Here is a 19,113-nt window from a genome sequence, read left to right on the forward strand (position 1 = left end):
AGGATTCAAGCTCTGTGTGGATTGTGGCCAGCAGATGGCAGTCTTGGATCTGCACCGGATCTGTTTGTACTGCTTGGGTAAGTGCCCCAACACCCAGGATTGCAGGTCCAGTCCATGCACCCGAAGGCCCTCAGGGAAAGGGCGGTGAAGATATTCACCTTCGGCCACAAGACGATGGGTGAGGCTACGCAATCTAGGTCGAGGTCACATTGTGCAGTGTGGCTGGGAGCACGTTGGGCTTCCCTTTTTTTATTTTCCGTCATTTTTCTTTGTAAGAACTCATGTTCCCAATGGCAGGGGGGTGTTTTCTATCCTTCCTAACCTTTGTATTGTGAGATCAGCACACCCCACCTTATGTGGAGCGCTGAGGGGTTACCCTGTATCACCTTTTTCACTGCTCCTGTAGCTTATTGGTTACAGTGACAAGCAAATCCGAATACCTGGTGGCAGTGGTTTTATCCTACCTACTTTTGTTCAATATTTACTTCCAGGCTGTACTCACAGCCGGGGTAGTGCACAGAAGGGTCACCATTGGCAGCCACCACCCAGAGTTTGAATGGTGCATGGGTGCTGATTGGCTAGGTTCCTGCATAAAAGGTGTGGATCCTGAGGCTGAAGACAAACTGACCACTGTAGCTGAAGAAATTATGAGGAAGAAGAGGAGAGATGCCGGCAGCCACTTCGAAATGACTGGAGATGCCTTCTTTGTTACTGCAGCGGTGCGGCCACCTTCTTCCAAGCGTCAGGAGAACTCCAAAGAGGATGACTCTTTTCCTCAGAGGATCAACCAGTCTTGAGAAGACCTGCATTTTGAGCTATCCCACGATGAGCTGTGACCTTCATGGGCTGCAAACCGCAAATATTTTGGGACCGGTGGGCAGTGCATAGTTTTCCGAACATCAAATCCTCCTGAAACTTTGGTGGACTCCTTCCAGGTCTCCAGAGGCAAGATTCCACTCCTTGAAGTACCCTCACCAGAGTGCCGGACTGAGGTAGCGAGACAAATCGACCGGGCGGTAATCGTTCTTCAGTAAAGTTTTGCAAAAGGCACCAAAATCACACAACCCAGAAGAATCCTTTCCTGGAAGCCTCTTCATTCGGCTGCTGCTGTGAGATCCACTCCAACATCCCTTGTCTGTTTGACCAAGAATCGCTGTGCCCGGGTCTGCTACTGTTGTATCATGGGGGCCTGGTGCTGCAATCTCTTCTTCACTCCTAAAGTACTTTGAAACTCTTGGTAGAACATAACTAGAGTTGCTTTGCTGCTCTTGTGCTGCTGGGGTGCTGATTTGTGTGTTTGGGGGTTTGCCCATACACTTCGCCCAGGTCAAACGTCTGTGTGCCTACAGGCTACTCTGAAGTCTCTATCCCTTTTTCCAACAAAGACTGTTACGTACTTGCTACAGAAGACTTCCTCTGGAACAGTTGAACTTTCTATGGCTTTTGCCTACCTGTTTTGCCCTCCAACCTGACTCTGAGACACACATGACTAGATAGGCATGGACTTCTAAAGTGTTAGGCCTCTGTGAAAATATTGCCAAGTATGTACTTACCTTGTGTTGGTTTTGTTTAATTTATTTTACCTGAAACAGTTTTTACAAAGGTATTTTACTTACATTCTGAATTGCATACTGCCATTCTCAAAGTATACATAAGTGTGTTACATACCGTGAATATTGCATTGCTTCTATGTGCTTATTGAATGTTACAGTACTTACTTTATTACCTTACCTTAGTGTATATATAAAAGAAACCATTATTTTTATGTAACTTTTAGTGTGTCAGTGTTGCTTTGGGTCTATGTGTATACTTGAAGTTCTTTGTACCACCTACAGCCCTTTCTCCCTCCTAAGATAATCCTGGCTGCTCTGCCATTGCTACCAACATACTTGTGTGGTTCATGCCTATACTAAGAGTAGGAGCACTGTGTCCCAAGTGTGAGTCTTCTAAAGTCCTACCTTTGGCAGGCATTTGAAAAACTCCTCAACAGTCCTGCTCTACGAGTGAGACCTCACACCGAAATTAGTCTTCTCTTCAAAGAAGAAGAGCCACTGCTCCAGGGATTCACCTGAGCGGCCAAAGGATGTACCTTTTCTGACTTATCTTCCACATTGGAGGAATGGCAGAGGTTCCGCTTGAAGGTGTTCAACATCTTTGCCAAGGTGCCGATGGCTCCGGCCTCGATGCCTGTGGTGCAGGCAACAGCGTTATTGGCTTTGGCGGCGCAGGGTCCCACCACGTATGTTATGACCGACAGGGTACCCTCAGGGGACCACTCCTGCATGCCTATGGGCTCGGGTCTGAAGCAGAGGTTACTCCGCGCTGACAGGCTCTGCCTTCGGGAGCTGTGGCCTCTGCACAGGTATTGCCCTCAGCCGTGAGCACTGCGGCTCCATGGGAATACGCACCACTCCTATGGATGTTTTTATGTGAAAGATGTATGACCTCTGTGACGAGGAGGATGACCAGGTCCCTTTTGGGCTGGAACCTCTGTGCTCTAGGGAAGTGAGGGATTTCCTGGAAGAGTTTTACGGGGAGGGTAAGGATGTGCTGGCAGTGGCCTCGACACCTCCCCAAAGATGGATTTCTTACCAGCTCCCATCCTGGGAAAGCCCCAAGCCACGTTCCAGCGCTTGATCGCTAAAGCGGCCAGTACTCTGGAATTGTCTGCTCCATCCAGGTCCAAGGTTCTATATGAACTTGTGACATTCTGGATGAGGTCCCCAAGAAAGAGAAGCTCCTGCCCTTCAATGTGGCGATGAAAGCACCTGTACTGGAGGCGTGGGAGAAGCCTGCCTCTGTTCCGGATGTGGACACAGACATAGCAAACAAACACTGGCTGGCTCTGTCAGACCAGGGCTTTCTCTCCCACGCTTCACCGGAGAGCTTGATGGTCCAGGCTGCTATGGCTAGTGTGAAGATCTCTAACTTTCCTTCCCTTCCACCGGACAGGGAGAGTAAACAGTCTGGTGCATTGTGCAGGAGGTTTTTCGCATCCGTACTGCGGACCGTGAATGCCTCTTGCGCCATGGTGACATTTTCCTTTGGCCAATGAGTCTGAGCGTATCCTGGAGGGGGGAAATGAGGGACAGTTTCCAATCCCTGGTCGCTGATGACAAGGAGGTAGCATGCCAAATGTTGCAATCAGGGCTGGACACAGCGGACTGTATTGGTAGGACCATTTCCAGCAGCACAATGGTCAGGCGCCACTCCTGGCTGAGGACATGAAGGTTTACGGTCAACATCCAAGCCAGATTGTAAGACATGCCCTTGTATGGCAACAACCTTTTTAGAGCTAAGGCTGCTGGTGCCCTCCAAATGGTTGTCGTCAAAAGCAACAGCCAACTCCTTAGGGTTTGCAGTGCAACAGCCACCCACACAACTGTCGTCTCTGGGCAGGGTTTTCACCAATTCACTGCCTTTTGCCAGAGAGGCCATAGTCAGTGTGCCCCAGGAAGAGGCAGAAGCTTACTGAGTGATAGGGGAATATGTGCCCAGAGGGGTGGCATTGCTGCTCCTCTGTCCCCGCCTTGCCCCAGCGCACTAAACATCAGTGACGTGTTCTACCATGCGTCTCTGGTAGGGGTGAGGCTTTCCTTTTTCAGCCCAGAATGATCAAAAACCTTGTCCGATGCTTGTGCCATATAGATCATCTGACAGGGTTATGGCCTCCAATTTCTAAAGCGCCCCCCCGGGCGATGGTCCTCTGGCTCCTTCCTTCCCTTGTCTCTGGACCCTGTCCTCTTGGAGGAGGTCTGTCACCTTTTGCAGTAGCACCTGGAGCGTTCCAAGTGCCAGATGGGATTACCAAAATTACTGATCTCAGTCCCAAATAACCGGACAGACTCAAATAATATGGGAAAAAACTACTTCATTATCAGTTCAATAAAGTAGGGAAACCTGGTAAACAAAGAGATTTGTTGCCCACACACTCTTGAATGCATTTCAGTTACAGAGAGGCTTTATACCTCAATGCACGTCAGCTATGCCCTCATCTTACATGGCAAAAAGTAAAAACCTATCGGACAGAGGGATAGCTTAAGGGAACATATATACTTATAGTTCATTTAGGTGTTAGTAACATCATTAGCGGCCCCTTATCTGGCAGGCACGCCCTAAACCACCTCTAACTAGGTATTTACAGATAATAGCAGAATAGCAGCAGCGAACTGGCTTCTGCAACAATCGATGTCCACCATTGCATAGGCCCTCATGATTGGTTGGCACTCTCTTCCAACCTTGGACATTCAGCTAGTTAGCGGCACGTAAGCAAAACGAAACCCATGTGCAGGGAACGTCAGACAACTGCACACTTGGCTAATTAGCCTACCAATTCTCATCAGTTAGGCCCTAAACCAAGGCTTCTTCTTTTTAGTTGACCTTGCTGACTGTTCTCTTCCTCTGGACTATAAAGGGAATTTATGTACATTGCTATCTTTAGGAATCAGTCTTGTTTTCTGGGTTTGTACCACATGTGTGGAGACCAGGATTATGTCCATCTCACCCTTCTTTTTAGTGTTATTTAATTCAATTAAACTAGGTGCTATTACTCTCTTGAGCCAATGGAGACTAGGTTGCTCCATCTTGCATATGATTTCTGCATCTTGTGAGACAGTCATGGTATCAAGAGAGACACAGGCTCAAAACTAACAGTTTGAAAACCTGTTTTATCAAACTTTGTGGGGTTGGTGTAATGCCTACCTGGCCCTAACTCTAAGAGGATTGTTCCCTCAACTGATGCTTCTAAGGGCCGTTGATGTCCGGAAGACCAAAACCAAAGTTAGTCTGTGTCTAAACCTATGCCTGCCCTCACTTTTAAATCAAATGCGACAGGGATCTTATCCTAAGGCTCATAACACAAATTGGTACCTTTTCAGGTTTTACTATAAACTACTCAAAATCTGAGATATTCCCGCTTACCACCTTGACTCAGCAACCACTCTGCGAATACCCTTGCCGCTGGTCCCTAGATGGTATCAAATACCTAGGAGTTCAGGTGACACTATCCAGGCCATTCCTGCTTGCTAGTAATTACACTGCGACCGCACAACAATTGGAGTCAAAGCTGCTGAGATGGCAGTCTCTGCCCCTGTCGTTAGCCGGGAGACTATCCTTGATCAAAATGATATTGGTCCCTAAACTCCTGTACATCTTCACTAATGTCCCGATATGTCAAAAACCCTTCAAACAAACTAGATAGTGCATTTAGGAAACACCTCACTATCTGCGCTACTAACCAGTGTTTAGCTGATACTGGTTAAAGCAGTTTTAAGCACATATGTAAATTTGGCAAATTTCCAGGCTAGAGAGTACTACTGGTGAGAGCAGTTTTAAGTGCATATGTAAAATTGGCAAAAGTCCGAACTAGAGAGTACTTCGAATTAGTAATTATATGCTTTGCATCAGTAATTATTTATTGTTCCATACAAAAACGCCACGCTGACATGTGTTTCAACCCTATTCTGGGCCGTCCTCAGGGCGTAAACATATCAAACTGATAACTGAGGACAATAATCGAACCAATAGTATGAACATTAATAAAGGTTACATACATCAATTGAAATTGTTTCCATCAGATATGTTTTCACACCATTTCCATTTGAATTGCAGAAGAACAAATAAAAATAAAAAGAGAAAAAGAGACAAAAACAGGTGGGGAGAGGGGTGGAGGAGAGAACAAAAAAGGAGAGTTATAATCAGCAGGGTGCTCAACATATTTATATAAATTCTTACATGTCATTACACGTGTTGAGCATTTTCACATCCCAAAAATGTTTACTAATTAAAGGTACCTGGTATTTCACCAAACAGGTTTAGAGTAGTGTTCATATAGCTGCAGGGTTTAATGTGGTTTAAATAGGTAGATTGTGAAAGTCAGATTAGTCTGAAATAGAAGAATGGGTCTGCTGTTATGTTATGGGCCAAAGTCAAATTTGTGAAAAGCCAATTAAGTTCGAAAAAGATTCTGGAGCTTACCCGCCATTCAGAGTGAAATTTTACACGACAGAGTCTAGTTTTCAAACGGCAATGATATTCTGAAAAAAGTCCCATTCAGGCGACTTGTTGTATGCTCCAATTTAAATGCACTGGTGTTGCAGAGTCATGAACGGAGACAGAAAACAAAACGAAAAGCGTATGTAAAGGGTGTTCGCCAGTAACAAGATTTCCTTAAACAGTAGCTTGTGCTCGTGTACACACTGAGCAAATGCCGGCTTACCCATTTCTACGCTTCAATGCGTGCAGTACTGAAACCGTGTATGGTTGCCTACATTAAACAAGGGGACTAATTAAGCCCGTAATTGGGTTAACCGATGCTACAAAGCAAGTGCACATAGCAGCATCTTGTTGTTGTATTTATAATACCTTGGAGTCGTACAGTCAGTCCTTGGTGAATGTGCCAACATTAGTCAAGAGGTATTTTAACTATTATTTTAGAACATGGCTATAGGGTCGTGAGAGATGCAAAATATATATGTCAATAAATCTAAACCGTGTATGGTTGCCTACATTAAGCAAGGGAACCAATTAAGCCCGTAATTGGCAGATACTCCAAAGTAAGTGCACATAGCAGCATCATGTTTATGTATTTATAATAACTTGGAGTCGTCCAGTCCTTGGTAAATGTGCCTACATTAGTTACGAGGTAGGCTATAATGGTGACAGGGTATTGCTTAAACGCACTAGGTGTAAAATATGTGATCTGATTCTGGACTTTATGAGCAAATCTTAGTGTGGCTAAGTAATAGTGTGTTATAAGGAATAGTCAAGTGAGAAAGAGGTATTAATTAGAATATAGTTCTTTCGCTTGTGCACATAAATCAGTCCTGAAGAGACAAGAGAGTCATATTCACAGTAAGTCTGGTAACACATTGGTTCCAATGTTAATTATTTGGCTAGTTATTGGTTTTGACAATGAGAAAATCAAGAAGGATTAACAATTAAAGGTAAAAAGAATGGTAAGGTTAAGACGACAAGTTTAACATCTGGATACTTAAATTAGAATAGACATTATAGATATGTAAGTTCCTGATAACCTCATTTTAGATTTTAAGTAAACCCGCTTGTCTAAAATACGGGTGATTCAAATTCGGCGAACTAGGGATGGGTGGTCCGTCCTTATAGGACTAGATAGTGATGGTCTAATTGGCATGTGAAGGCATCAACCAATTCTGCAAATTCCAAAAGCTAAAGGGAGCCAAAGTTATAAGAATACATTTAGTTCATGTTCCTGGTTTAATCCAAGCTGAACACATCGTAATTTGCAGATCATTCGTGCTTTTTCTTGGTGAAGTCTCAATTGTCTCTGCCTCTTATATGTGGCTTAATATGCTTGAGACCCACAAATTTGATGTTGCATCGATCTGCCAACTGATGTTCCAATTGCCAATGCTGTGCAAGCGGTAGTTTGGCATCTTGACTGTTTAAATTTGCAAGATGTTCTCTAATCGTTATTCTTAGCTCCCGGATAGTACTGCCAACATATACTTTCTTACATACACATATAATGGCATATATAATGTACTTAGAGCTACAATTAATGAAATCTGTAATGTTAACTTTGAGGTCACCCTGACATGTAAATATTTTGGTTGGTGGGATGGCAAACTTGCAAAAGTTACAGTTCCCACATTTGTAAAAACCGCTGGGTTTGGTCTTTTGGGATAGCCAGTTTTCCTGTCTGTTCGAACCAGATTCCAAAAACGAGGGGCTTAGAAGATTTTTTAGAGTTTGAGCTTTAGATAATATAATACTCGGTTTCTCTGAAATGTAAGGCACCATGTCTGGGTCTAGTAATAACAGGCTCCAATGCGTGTTCAAAATATGATGAATAAATTTAGAGTCACTAGATAATTTAGTAATAAAGTTAACATATTGAGGGACAGCAGTAGGATTTTTAGCTTGAGAATTTGGATTCTGTAATAGAATCGATGAGCGTTCCAAAGCTTTAACATCTTGCAAGGCTTTATTATTGATTGGATTTCTGTAGCCTTTTTCTTGTAATCTGGTTCTTATTGACTTACATTCTTTTTCAACATTAGTGTCCTCACTGCAGTTCCTGCGGGCTCTCAAAAATTCACCCCGTGGAATATTATTAATCACACTTTTTCTATGGCTGCTGTTGGCATGTGGAATAGAGTTCACAGCAGTCTCTTTGCGAAATGTACAAGTCTGTACCGTATTGTTCACTATATAGATTTTGATATCTAGGAACATGATTTCTGAAGCATTAATATTCCCAGTGATCTGAATACCAAAGCGGTTCTGGTTTAGAAAAATCATAAATTGACTAAATTGGATGAGTGTGCCTGACCATATAGCAAAGACATCATCTATATATCTTCTCCAAACTGGAATATATTGACTGAAAGGGTTATTATGGAAAATTAGTTTGGGTGTAGTATTTTTCATCAAAAATAAAGTGATTATGTTTTAGGGTAAATTCTACAAAGCTCTTTAGCATTTGAACATGTAGTGAATGTGAGGCTGAGTGTGATCTGCAAGTATGGTCAATAGTCTTTAGTGCCAACGTATGTTCGATAGAAGTATATAATGCAGTTACATCCAGGGTAACCAGAAAAAAATGAGATTCCCATAGGCATGTTCTAAAATAATAGTTAAAATACCAAACCAACAGTATCTTTATGTCTAAATGAAGAGACAAACCGTGTCCCATTCCATTACGGCACGGCACTCTTTCTAAAAGCCTTCTTGTTACCAAGCCGACCTGAGTTGCTAGGTAACCCTCAAGCAACCGAGTCACGTAACCATAGACTACATTAGCACGTAGGGCAGTGATAGGTTATTCGAGACAACACCTACATTCCTAAAGCCTCCGCGCAGTCATTCGGCGGAGACGGCAGCAACTTTCAGTACTGCACGCATTGAAGTGCAGAAATGGGTAAGCCGGCATTTGCTCAGTGTGTACACGAGCACAAGCTACTGTTTAAGGAAATCATGTTACTGGCGAATGCCCTTTACATACGCTTTTCGTTTTGTTTTCTGTCTCTGTTCGTGACTCTGCAACACCAGTGCATTTAAATTGGAGAATACAACAAGTCGCCTGAACGGGACTTTTTTCAGAATATCATTGCCGTTTGAAAACTAGACTCTGTCGTGTGAAATTTCACTCTGAATGGCGGGTAAACTCCAGAATCTTTTTCAAACTTAATTGGCTTTTCACAAATTTGACTTTGGCCCATAACATAACAGCAGACCAATTCTTCTATTTCAGACTAATCTGACTTTCACGATCTACCTATTTAAACCACATCAAACCCTGCAGCTATATGAACACTACTCTAAACCTGTTTGGTGAAATACCAGGTACCTTTAATTAGTAAACCTTTTTGGGATGTGAAAATGCTCAACACGTGCAATGACATGTAAGAATTTATATAAATATGTTGAGCACCCTACTGATTATAACTCTCCTTTTTTGTTCTCTCCTCCACCCCTCTCCCCACCTGTTTTTGTCTCTTTTCTCTTTTTATTTTTTATTTGTTCTTCTGCAATTCAAATTGAAATTGTGTGAAAACATATCTGATGGAAACAATTTCAATTAATGTATGTAACCTTTATTATTGTTCATACTATTGGTTCGATTATTGTCCTCAGTTATCAGTTTGATATGTTTGTCCTGAAGACGGCCCAGAATAGGGTTGAAACACGTGTCGGCGTGGCATTTTTGTATGGAACAATAAATAACTACTGATGCAAAGCATATAATTACTAATTCGAAGTAATCTCTAGTCCGGATTTTTGCCAATTTTACATATGCACTTAAAACTGCTCTCACCAGTAGTGCTCTCTAGCCTGGAAATTTGCCAAATTTACATATGTGCTTAAAACTGCTTTAACCAGTATCAGCTAAACACCGGTTAGTAGCGCAGATAGTGAGGTGTTTACTAAATGCACTATCTAGTTTGTTTGAAGGGTTTTTTGAGATTACCCCTCAATCCCCACTACTGACGCATAACCACCTTTATACCTCTAATTTCCAAAGTTATTGTTTTTGTGCGCATCTCCAAGCATAGGATACATTTTTCAGTTTTGGTTTTTGTAATGTCCTGATATGGCCTGGGAAGGAATACTTACTTACACAAAAGATGCGCACAATTCCTACGGCACGCAGGGGCGTTCCGGAAAAAATGGAAACACATGACTTTACCCTATGACAGTGGTTGGGCCTTACTGCCCCAGACTTAACCTTATACTTGTACTTGGCTCAAGCTCATCATGCTACATACTGGTACAAACACCCAACAGTCCCGCCCCATGTCAAACTGGAGAAACTGGCTACACCTGGACTACACGCCATGTCCCTAGTCCTCTGTTGCAAATATGAAACTGATGCAGTAGCTGACCCCGTCGCATCTACATTACTTGCGTGTCGCTGTTTTATCAACATGTCGGCAGATCCACGTCCATACTACAGATGGCTCCCTATATGGGAGTTCCCGGGGCTGGAACCCACACACGATAAACGTCTCTCCCACTGTTGGCAGGTGCTGGGATACCATGCTCTAGCAGACCTATTCCCAGAGGGTAAATTTATCACTCCACAAATGTGGCGACCTGGTCACTCCGGATCGGCATTAGAGATGTTGCAATATTACAGGTTGCGTGCGGCAGTCAGGACCATGTGGTCCTCGTACCCAGACAAGTCCCCAGAAACCCCCGAATTGCAATACGTTGCCAACTCTTCCAATAGTCGAGGGTTAGTCTCCTCAATGTACAAAATGCTATTGACTGAATCTCCGGACCAACCAGCCCGGCCCCGCAATGAATGGGCTCATGAGTTTGGACTTGAGATATCGGACAGGTTGTGGAAGAGGATGTGCTCACATACCTGCAGAGTCTCTCTTAATTTTAAATTCCGATGTAAGCAATATAAATTATTGAATAGAGTGTATTATACCCCGCAGAAACTGAACAAGTTCACCAAGGCCCTGACACACACCTGCCCCAGATGTAATCTCTAACAAGCAGATCAACTACATATGTTCTGGTCATGTCCCGCGCTACATACATATTGGTCTGAGATATTGGGTGCGCTTTCCGAGATTGTGAAAATTGATGTAGATCCGGATCCGCTGGCTGTGATGTTTGGGATTTGGGACAATGATAATGTCAAGAAAGTATCCAAGTTTTTAAATTTAAGCATCATGGTGGCCAGGAAGTGTATATTGCAGGTTTGGAAACGCTCAGCACCACCTACATTTAAGAGGTAGTTAAGTGCACTCACTCGGACGCAAACCTGCGAGGAAGAGTACATTGCAACGCTCCCGGCACACTGACGCCCTAAAAATGTATGGTCTGCGTTTTGTAGCTACCCCCATAACAGAGCCGAAGAGCCACCTGATACCCCCACTCCTCTACACACGGATAACAGAACAGAGCCAACCACTGGTAACTGAAACCCGTAGCTGCAATACTATAAGAACTGTACAATATGTCACTGTGTGCTGGAACGAAATGTGTCTAGTTGTTATAAAAAGAATGCTTACTGTGTGTAACTGCTGCTTACCTCTGCTGATTAAAAATAAAAGTTTTTTTTAAAAAAATGCGACAGGGATCTTCTTAAAGGAAAAATGGTGATTCAAAAGGAAATCTAAACCACAGCTGGGTTCATGTACACTTACCCGTAGGTGTAGGTATGCCAGTTCAAAGTAGTTCAATGCAACTGGGTTACCCTTGGAACTTTCCACGTAGGGCTCTTGCAGCAAGTCAATAGAGTTCACAATGTATCTGAGTCTCTTGGGGTTCCCTTTCCCAAGCTTTGATCCTTCCAGTTCCAAACAAAAAAAAGGCACAGTTCCGGTTAGGCCTTGCATGGTTCCCTAACCCAAGTTTAGCCCTCTCTTCCCAAAGTTCAATAATGTCTTTATCAACAATATCTTTAGCGGGCCTCTTAGGGTTCTCCTCCCCAAGATTAGGCCCCTCCTCACGAAGTTCATCAAACAAAAAGTTCCTCTTGTCAGGATGGGATTTTCCATGAACAATTCAGTTCCTGTTAGGCCTCTTAGGGTTCCATGCCCCAAGTCTAGGTATCTCTTCAGAGTTCACAAATATCTTCAGTGGGCACTTTAGGGTTCCCTTCCCCAAGCCTAGGCCCCTCTTTATGCAGTTCAACAAACAAACAAAATATTCCTCTCGTCAGGATGTACCTTTCACTGTAAAGTTCTTTCATGGGGTAGTATCAGAGACTTATAATAACACTGGGTTCTTTGCTCTCCCCAGATGCGACCGTTCCGACCTCTAACCCCTCTCCTTATTCTCTGGCACCTCTTCTTCTGTGCCTTTTCCACTGTGTCCTTTTCCTCTTTACTGTGTTTCCTGCACACCTTCTTTTTCTATCGTGCATACCTTCCTGTGCCTCTTGCACATTTCTCTTTGCTTTTTGCCGTGCTCTCTTGCACCTCCATTTTCTCACTGTGCTCTCTTGCACCTTCATGTTCTCACTGTGCTCTCTTGCACCTTCATTTTCTCCTTTATGTGCATCTTGCACTCTGCATTTATTTTGGGTCGCTTGCACCCTCTATGTCACTTTCGGGTCGCTTGCACCCTTTCCTGGCTGTTTCTGCGCCGCCAGGGCACTTGCTCCGTCTCTTTATTTCTGCAACTCTAGTGCCTTTTTCTATTACTCAGCTTTGCTTTCTTCCCACTTTTCAGCTTTTGTTTGCTTTGCTTTCGCTTGCTTCACTTTGCTTTCGCCTACTTCGCTTTTCCTTTTCCCTTTTCCTCATTTCGCTATGCTTTTTTTCTGCTTTCGCTCAATGGGCTGTTCACCTTTCTCAACGCTCCAACCACCCACACGCTACTGAATTTCTTTCTGGCTCACAAAACTCACCAATAGTAGCGTGGCACTGGCGAGCATGTCAAAGGGTTCTTGGGTCAAGATCAGGGTCTCACCACCTGCCCCTCAGACAGCCCTGGGACCAGCACCTGTCCCAGGGGAACGAGGACTGATCTGAACAAGGCCAACAGAGATGGGGTGAGAGTGGAAATGCACCCTGATGACTATGGGAGAATGGGTTGGTGGGCTATTAGGAAGGGGGGAATACCATGTCTCACCATTCGGTAGTCTTCTCCAAATCCCCAAAAACCCCCATGACCCTCCACTCAGGTGTCCACCCCCAGGGTCATGAGCCAAAAGAGGTGGCCCTTCCCCGGCCACCTGAATGGAAGATCCCGGAGGAGTAGTATGGAGAATATCTTCAGGTTTCTCACAATCTTTAATCGTACAATACTTGTCACTTGCAAATGTTCACTCCTTTGCTTAATCTAAGAGAAATATGCCCTACGTACATGGCATATCCTCTCCAACTCATTTAGTGCCTTTCAGTTGCCTCTTGCTATGGCATCCTTGATCCTTTGTTCTTTGCAAGAATCTGTATTCCAGTGCCTGTCGCCTCTGCAGCCTTGGCCACTGTCCTTCAGGCTTCTCGCTTACTTTTATACATAGATGACGTCCATTTTCTCATCATGCTGCTTTACCCATGTCCTATTTTCTTCGTTTAGCAAGCTTCTATATAGTTTATCTAGCTTGCGTTTCTGTGTATATACATCTACTGCATCTCTTCTCACTTATTTTCTCAGTTTATATGATTTCTTCGTATTCGCATAAATGTTCATCATTTCAATCACATCTTCATTCTTTCATTTGTATATCGTTTCAGTGAAACATTGTGTCTTCTCTATTTGATGTCACTTTGCATCCTGTCAGACTTCACTTATAGCCTCTTCTGTGTTTAGTGGTGTCTGCAGACTTTCTTCTACCACTTCAGTTTGAGGGTATATTCAATGCAGTTGTCTGAGTGCATAACGTCTCTCAAATCCTCGATGCTGTATTGGGATGATACCTGGTGTCATGCACAGTGTCTTCTTGCTGTTCTTCCAATATGATGGAGGTGAGGAGGCAGGCTCTATGTAGGACGTGTACATCTGCCTCTCTACATTCCCCCCTCTTCCACATCTACACTCCAGGTCATATGGCAACACTCTCCAGTCGGTTGGCAGAACACCCAACATCCTACATAGTTCTTATGATCATTGGGGTGCCAGGATACTTCCTTTCAGGTGCTTACGGGTGTTTTCGGTCTGTGTGTGCTCGTCAGTCACAGCATTCATATCGATCATTATCTTCATCCCAATAGCTTTTTATGCTGTCTTCTTGCACTGTCCCATGATTATCCTTACAAGACAGAATCCTAAAAACACCAACAATAGTATTGCTCCCAGCAGTTTTAAGGCATTTGCCATCCATGTTTGAACCCATGATAACAGGGACGAAAACCAGTCTTCTTCAGTTTCATTTGCTTCTTCCACCATTTTCGTATGCAGAGTTTACAGCATAGTTATTGCTTCTGTCAGGGTTCCATTTTCTCCATCATGGGCAGCTATGTATGCACAGCAAGAAGGCCCAATTTTGGTGCACACACCTCCTTCCATTGGTATTATTAAGTCCAGGACAAACCTTATCTGGAGGTCATGAGTCTGATGACCCTCAATTCTTCTCTAATAGCATTAAATGCTTTTATTGTTGTGGTAATTGTAGCAGCTCCCAACTGGTGATTTGTAACCACTTGGCATTCACTGTAGTTTGAATTCCTGGCATGAATATAGCCGTAAATATTACAGCCGTCCTACTGAAAAATGTGCGCTCATCTGGGATGTTGTGATAGGCTTCTATTGAAAACTAGTTCTGCTCTCTTCTGTCGGGTGAGGTTATCGACCCCTTCTTCCTTTTGGTGTGCATCCATTTTCTGAAAACTGTCTATGTGAAGATCACTTTGGGGAATCACCAATGCAGGAACATGTATAATCACTATAGAACATATTCCTCCCCAATGTGCAGGTAGCTGCATATAAGCTCTGGATCCACAGGCCCAATAGTGGTCCATTAGCACAGAATTATTTGCTTGAATCCTTTATTTTCTCCAACTGTGGAAAGACCCCTGTTTCGAAACACAATGCTACATTCTTTGTCGGTAGTATGGATACAGTCCTGTTTCATTTTCAACACATATTTATCATTTCAAATACTTGGCCTGTTCCTTTAGGCATTCATTATTCACTATCTGCATTGGTGCTGTCATCAACATGTGTGCATTGCATGCTAACATTCCTTGTTCCCATCCTGTACTGGTGGCAACTTGTCCATATCCCAATAGCTGAGGTCTCTTCCAGCATCCTGGCAATCCTGGTGTTTCCCTTGTGTCCGCACAACCCAGTCTCTTTTGTTCAACAGTTCTTATCTGTTCTCTAGTCATACCACTGAATGAGTATAGGAGCATTCTGCTTTTCCAAACTGGGTATTGTTTTCCATTTTCTGCGTTTGTGAGCATTTTCATATGGAGCTTTCTTTTCAACATCCATCGTAGGGTTGCCCATTTCCCTTCAGATTGTCCTATTGTCAGGCATGCTGCTAGATGGCTGGGACACTTCGCATCATGTATAGGTATTTCCCTTGCAATAAATGTTCTGGCTGTGCTCATGGCATAAGGGAAGAGAGGACATACATAGCAGCTCTCATCTGACGTTCTTCTATCCACTTAGTTCATGTGCTGGTTCCACATGTTATTCTTTAAATTGGCCAAATTATCACTGTAATTATTTATATCATCATGATGTTCCTCAGCATCCCTCTCAAGTCGAATAATTTGTTTGGAAATATCACAGAAAATATCTATCACTCGTGCTTTTGTTAGGGATAGAAATAGATGTCTCATTGCTAAACACTCCACCTGTATTATAGAACATCATTTGATGAAATGCTATAAAAAGGAAATAAAAACTGCACATTGCACAGAATTTAGCCGCAAGAAAGATTGCAAAAGAATTCATACGTCTTCCTGCATTTTGTATATCAATTGGTCTTCTTGCTAGCAATGTGTCTTTTATGAACGGGAAAATGCAATTCTTTTTAATTTAAACGTTTCGTTTTTGTCACTTTTATAAACCACACTTTTATAACAAGAATTGTAATATTATTGCAATCATGATCCTGCAAATGATGGGACTGTTTTTAGGATTTCCCAAAAATGTGACAATATCAACATGTCATCTCACTAGAGCTGGATAAGATATGTAGTCTTCATGTTTCTTTGTTTTTCAATACATTGGGCCTCATTACAAGTACTCCGGTCCGGAATTAACACTGCCGGTAAAACCATACCGGCACCGTTTCCATGTCCGAGCAATCATGACCCGCGGCCCCGGTAATAGCACCACCCTAAACCGCCACCGCGGAAATAGGGTTCCCCTTAATTCCGCCTGCACGGAAACCCCTCCGTTACCGGCAACACGAAACACCGTGAGCATCACAACTAGCACGGACACGGAAATACCGGGAAAAAAATGGCGGAAATACCGTGATCACGGTGGCGGAACCGCCGCCACCGCGAACATGGCGTTATACACTGCCGGCTGAACTGAATCAGGGCACAGGTGCACCAAATCAGCCCAGCTGGACCTAGCAGGCCACTGGGAGCCTACAAAAGGGCCACACCCAGCCCAACACAACACAGAACCATGCAGGCAGCAGGGCTAGTAGCACTGGGACTGGGCCTACTCAACCAACAGGCAGTACTGCACATGGTGGCAGTAATGGCGCAGAGGAGGAGGCGTAGGCGGAGGAGGCGCAGGCGGCAACCAGCCAACCCTGCAGCTATGGCAAACCCCATTGCCCAGCCAGCCCGACCCCGCCGCCAGCCACCAATACCACGCATCAGGGCCTCACCCTGGAACCTCACCCCAGGACAGATCCACACCCTATACCGGCTGGACCGTGCAACAATCATGCACATCACCGCCATGATTGAGGACAACATCAGCAGCCTAATTGACACCCCCACCGCCATCCCCCCCCTCTTGAAGGTTGTCTCAGTTCTGCATTTCCTTGGCACTGGCACCTATCAACACACGGTTGGTGAGCTGCACGGCACATCACAACCGTGTTTCTCAAAAGTCCTGGTACAGGTACTGGATGCCCTGTTGCGCCATGTGTCGGAACACATAGCCCTACCCCGCACCCTCCCCGAGGTCATTGCCACCAAGTTGGCCTTCCATGCCATAGCAGGCATGCCAAATTGCATAGGCGCAGTTGACTGCACCCACGTCGAGCTGACAGTACCACATGCAATTGTGGCGGTGTTCCGCAATAGGAAACAGTATCACTCTTTGAATGTCCAGATGGTTTGTGATGCCATGCAACTGATTACACACTGCTGCGCATGTTTCCCAGGCTCATCACATGACTCAATGGTACTGCGGAATTCCACGTTGCCACGGTACATGGAACGCTATGCCGGACAAAGCACATGGCTATTGGGTGAGTACAGCTGACGATGCTACAACCCTGTCGGAGTGGTGTGTGTGTGTCCAGGCCAATGAGCATTGTGAGTGTGCCGCTGTGACCGCACATGCATCACCCCCCTTCCATCTACCAAATACACAGCGGATGCCAAACATCATGAAGGAAGACATGACAGGGCACCACAATGTGCCCGTGCACACGCTGCCACAGCCAATCCCGTCACTGTCCCATGAACCCTGTGCCACTGCAGACACCCACCCTCAATTGAAACACTGCCCCAAAAAGCACGAGAGGCGTGTAAATGATACGACGTGTATTTACTACTTCCGTACAGTGGAGTCACTCTGCCATGTGTGGACAGCACTGCACCATGACATGCACACAATCAAATGTCACCCGCAAGGCACAGCAAACATGCAAGTTAATGTGTAGGCCCATATGCAGTCAGCGACATTCCTCGTGATGGCCAAAACATACCTCCAGACACTGCATGGTTCATATGCATGAATGAATGATGATACAAGAATGCACAGCAGCAGATGAGGACATGATGCCACAAACACTGACATGTTCCCCCATCTACATCCCATGTAGGTGATGCGGGATATGCACTCACGCCATGGATGATGACACCTGTACGGAGACCAAGGAACAGGCATGAAGAGGCATACAATAGGGCACATATCCGCACACGTGGAATGATTGAGAGGACATTTGGACTGCTGAAGGCCCGTTTCCGCTGTCTGAGCAGATCTGGCGGATCACTGCTGTACAGCCCAGTGAAGACGGGCAAAATCACGCTGGTATGTGCCATGCTGCACAATATATGCCTGCGCAGGAACATCCCAATGCCACCAGACGCAGATGAGGAAGATGGGGATGGGGATGGGGATGGAGATGGGGATGGGGATGGGGATGGAGATGGGGATGGAGATGGGGATGGGATGGCACCGCCTCCCCCTGGGGGTGCACATGATGGCCAGAGAGCACGGGATGCCCTGATTCGCATTTACTTTTGAGTCACAGCACATTCACAGTAATGCACAAACATGGTGACGACAATGAATTAATAGTTGCACTGCAAAATAAATGATCAATGTCCACACATGTATGTCTTGATTTGAAATGGTGATGTATTGATGTAATAACAACAGGGAAGAAGGTGCATTGGTTAGGGAAGCTGTACACCCGGGGCCACCCACCACCCAAACGTGCCCACCCCCACCCAGAGCCCATTGTCCAAACCCCCAAAACTACCTACCCCACCACCCAAACGTGCCCACCCCCACCCAGAGCCCATTGTCCAAACCCCCAAAACTACCTACCCCACCACCCAAACGTGACCACCCCTCTCACACCCTTGTAGTCCACATGTGTCCTGCACTGCCCCACACACATGCCATCACTTCCGTGTGCGCTTCTGTGCAACCTTGCCCAAGGGACCCGTTAGCCTACTCGAGCGCCTCCTTGGACTGGCAGTAGTGGAGCTGGATGGGGTGGTAGTGTTTGATTGGCCAGAATCAGGGATTGAGGGCATCCGTGCCAGATTTGCCTGTTGGCCAACCAACATGGCCTCCACAAGCCTGGAGGTGTGGTCATTGCCCTCCCGCACATGGCGTGCAAGGGTCACTATGGTGCTCGCAAAGCGTCCAATGGACCTCGACAGGCGACGCACTGAGGCGCTGTAGCTCTCCCTCTGCAGCCTGGATTCCTCTAGCTGCCTCTCCACCAGCTGGGTGAGGGTAGCCTGCTGGTCCTCCATCCGCTGCATGCGGGCATTCAGTTCGGCCATGGAT

The 19,113-nt window shown here is 45.0% G+C and overlaps 1 protein-coding gene across 8 annotated transcripts in view; it reads left to right on the top strand.

Annotated features, from left to right (window-relative positions):
* STAT2 (signal transducer and activator of transcription 2) overlaps positions 1 to 19,113 on the top strand; it is a 1,902,691-nt gene that overhangs the window by 1,307,147 nt on the left and 576,431 nt on the right. The gene's annotated exons all lie outside the window — the stretch shown is intronic.

The sequence above is a fragment of the Ambystoma mexicanum genome, chromosome 3q (assembly GCF_040938575.1).
Source record: "Ambystoma mexicanum isolate Mex_15411 chromosome 3q, UKY_AmexF1_1, whole genome shotgun sequence".
Classification (NCBI taxonomy): domain Eukaryota; kingdom Metazoa; phylum Chordata; class Amphibia; order Caudata; family Ambystomatidae; genus Ambystoma; species Ambystoma mexicanum.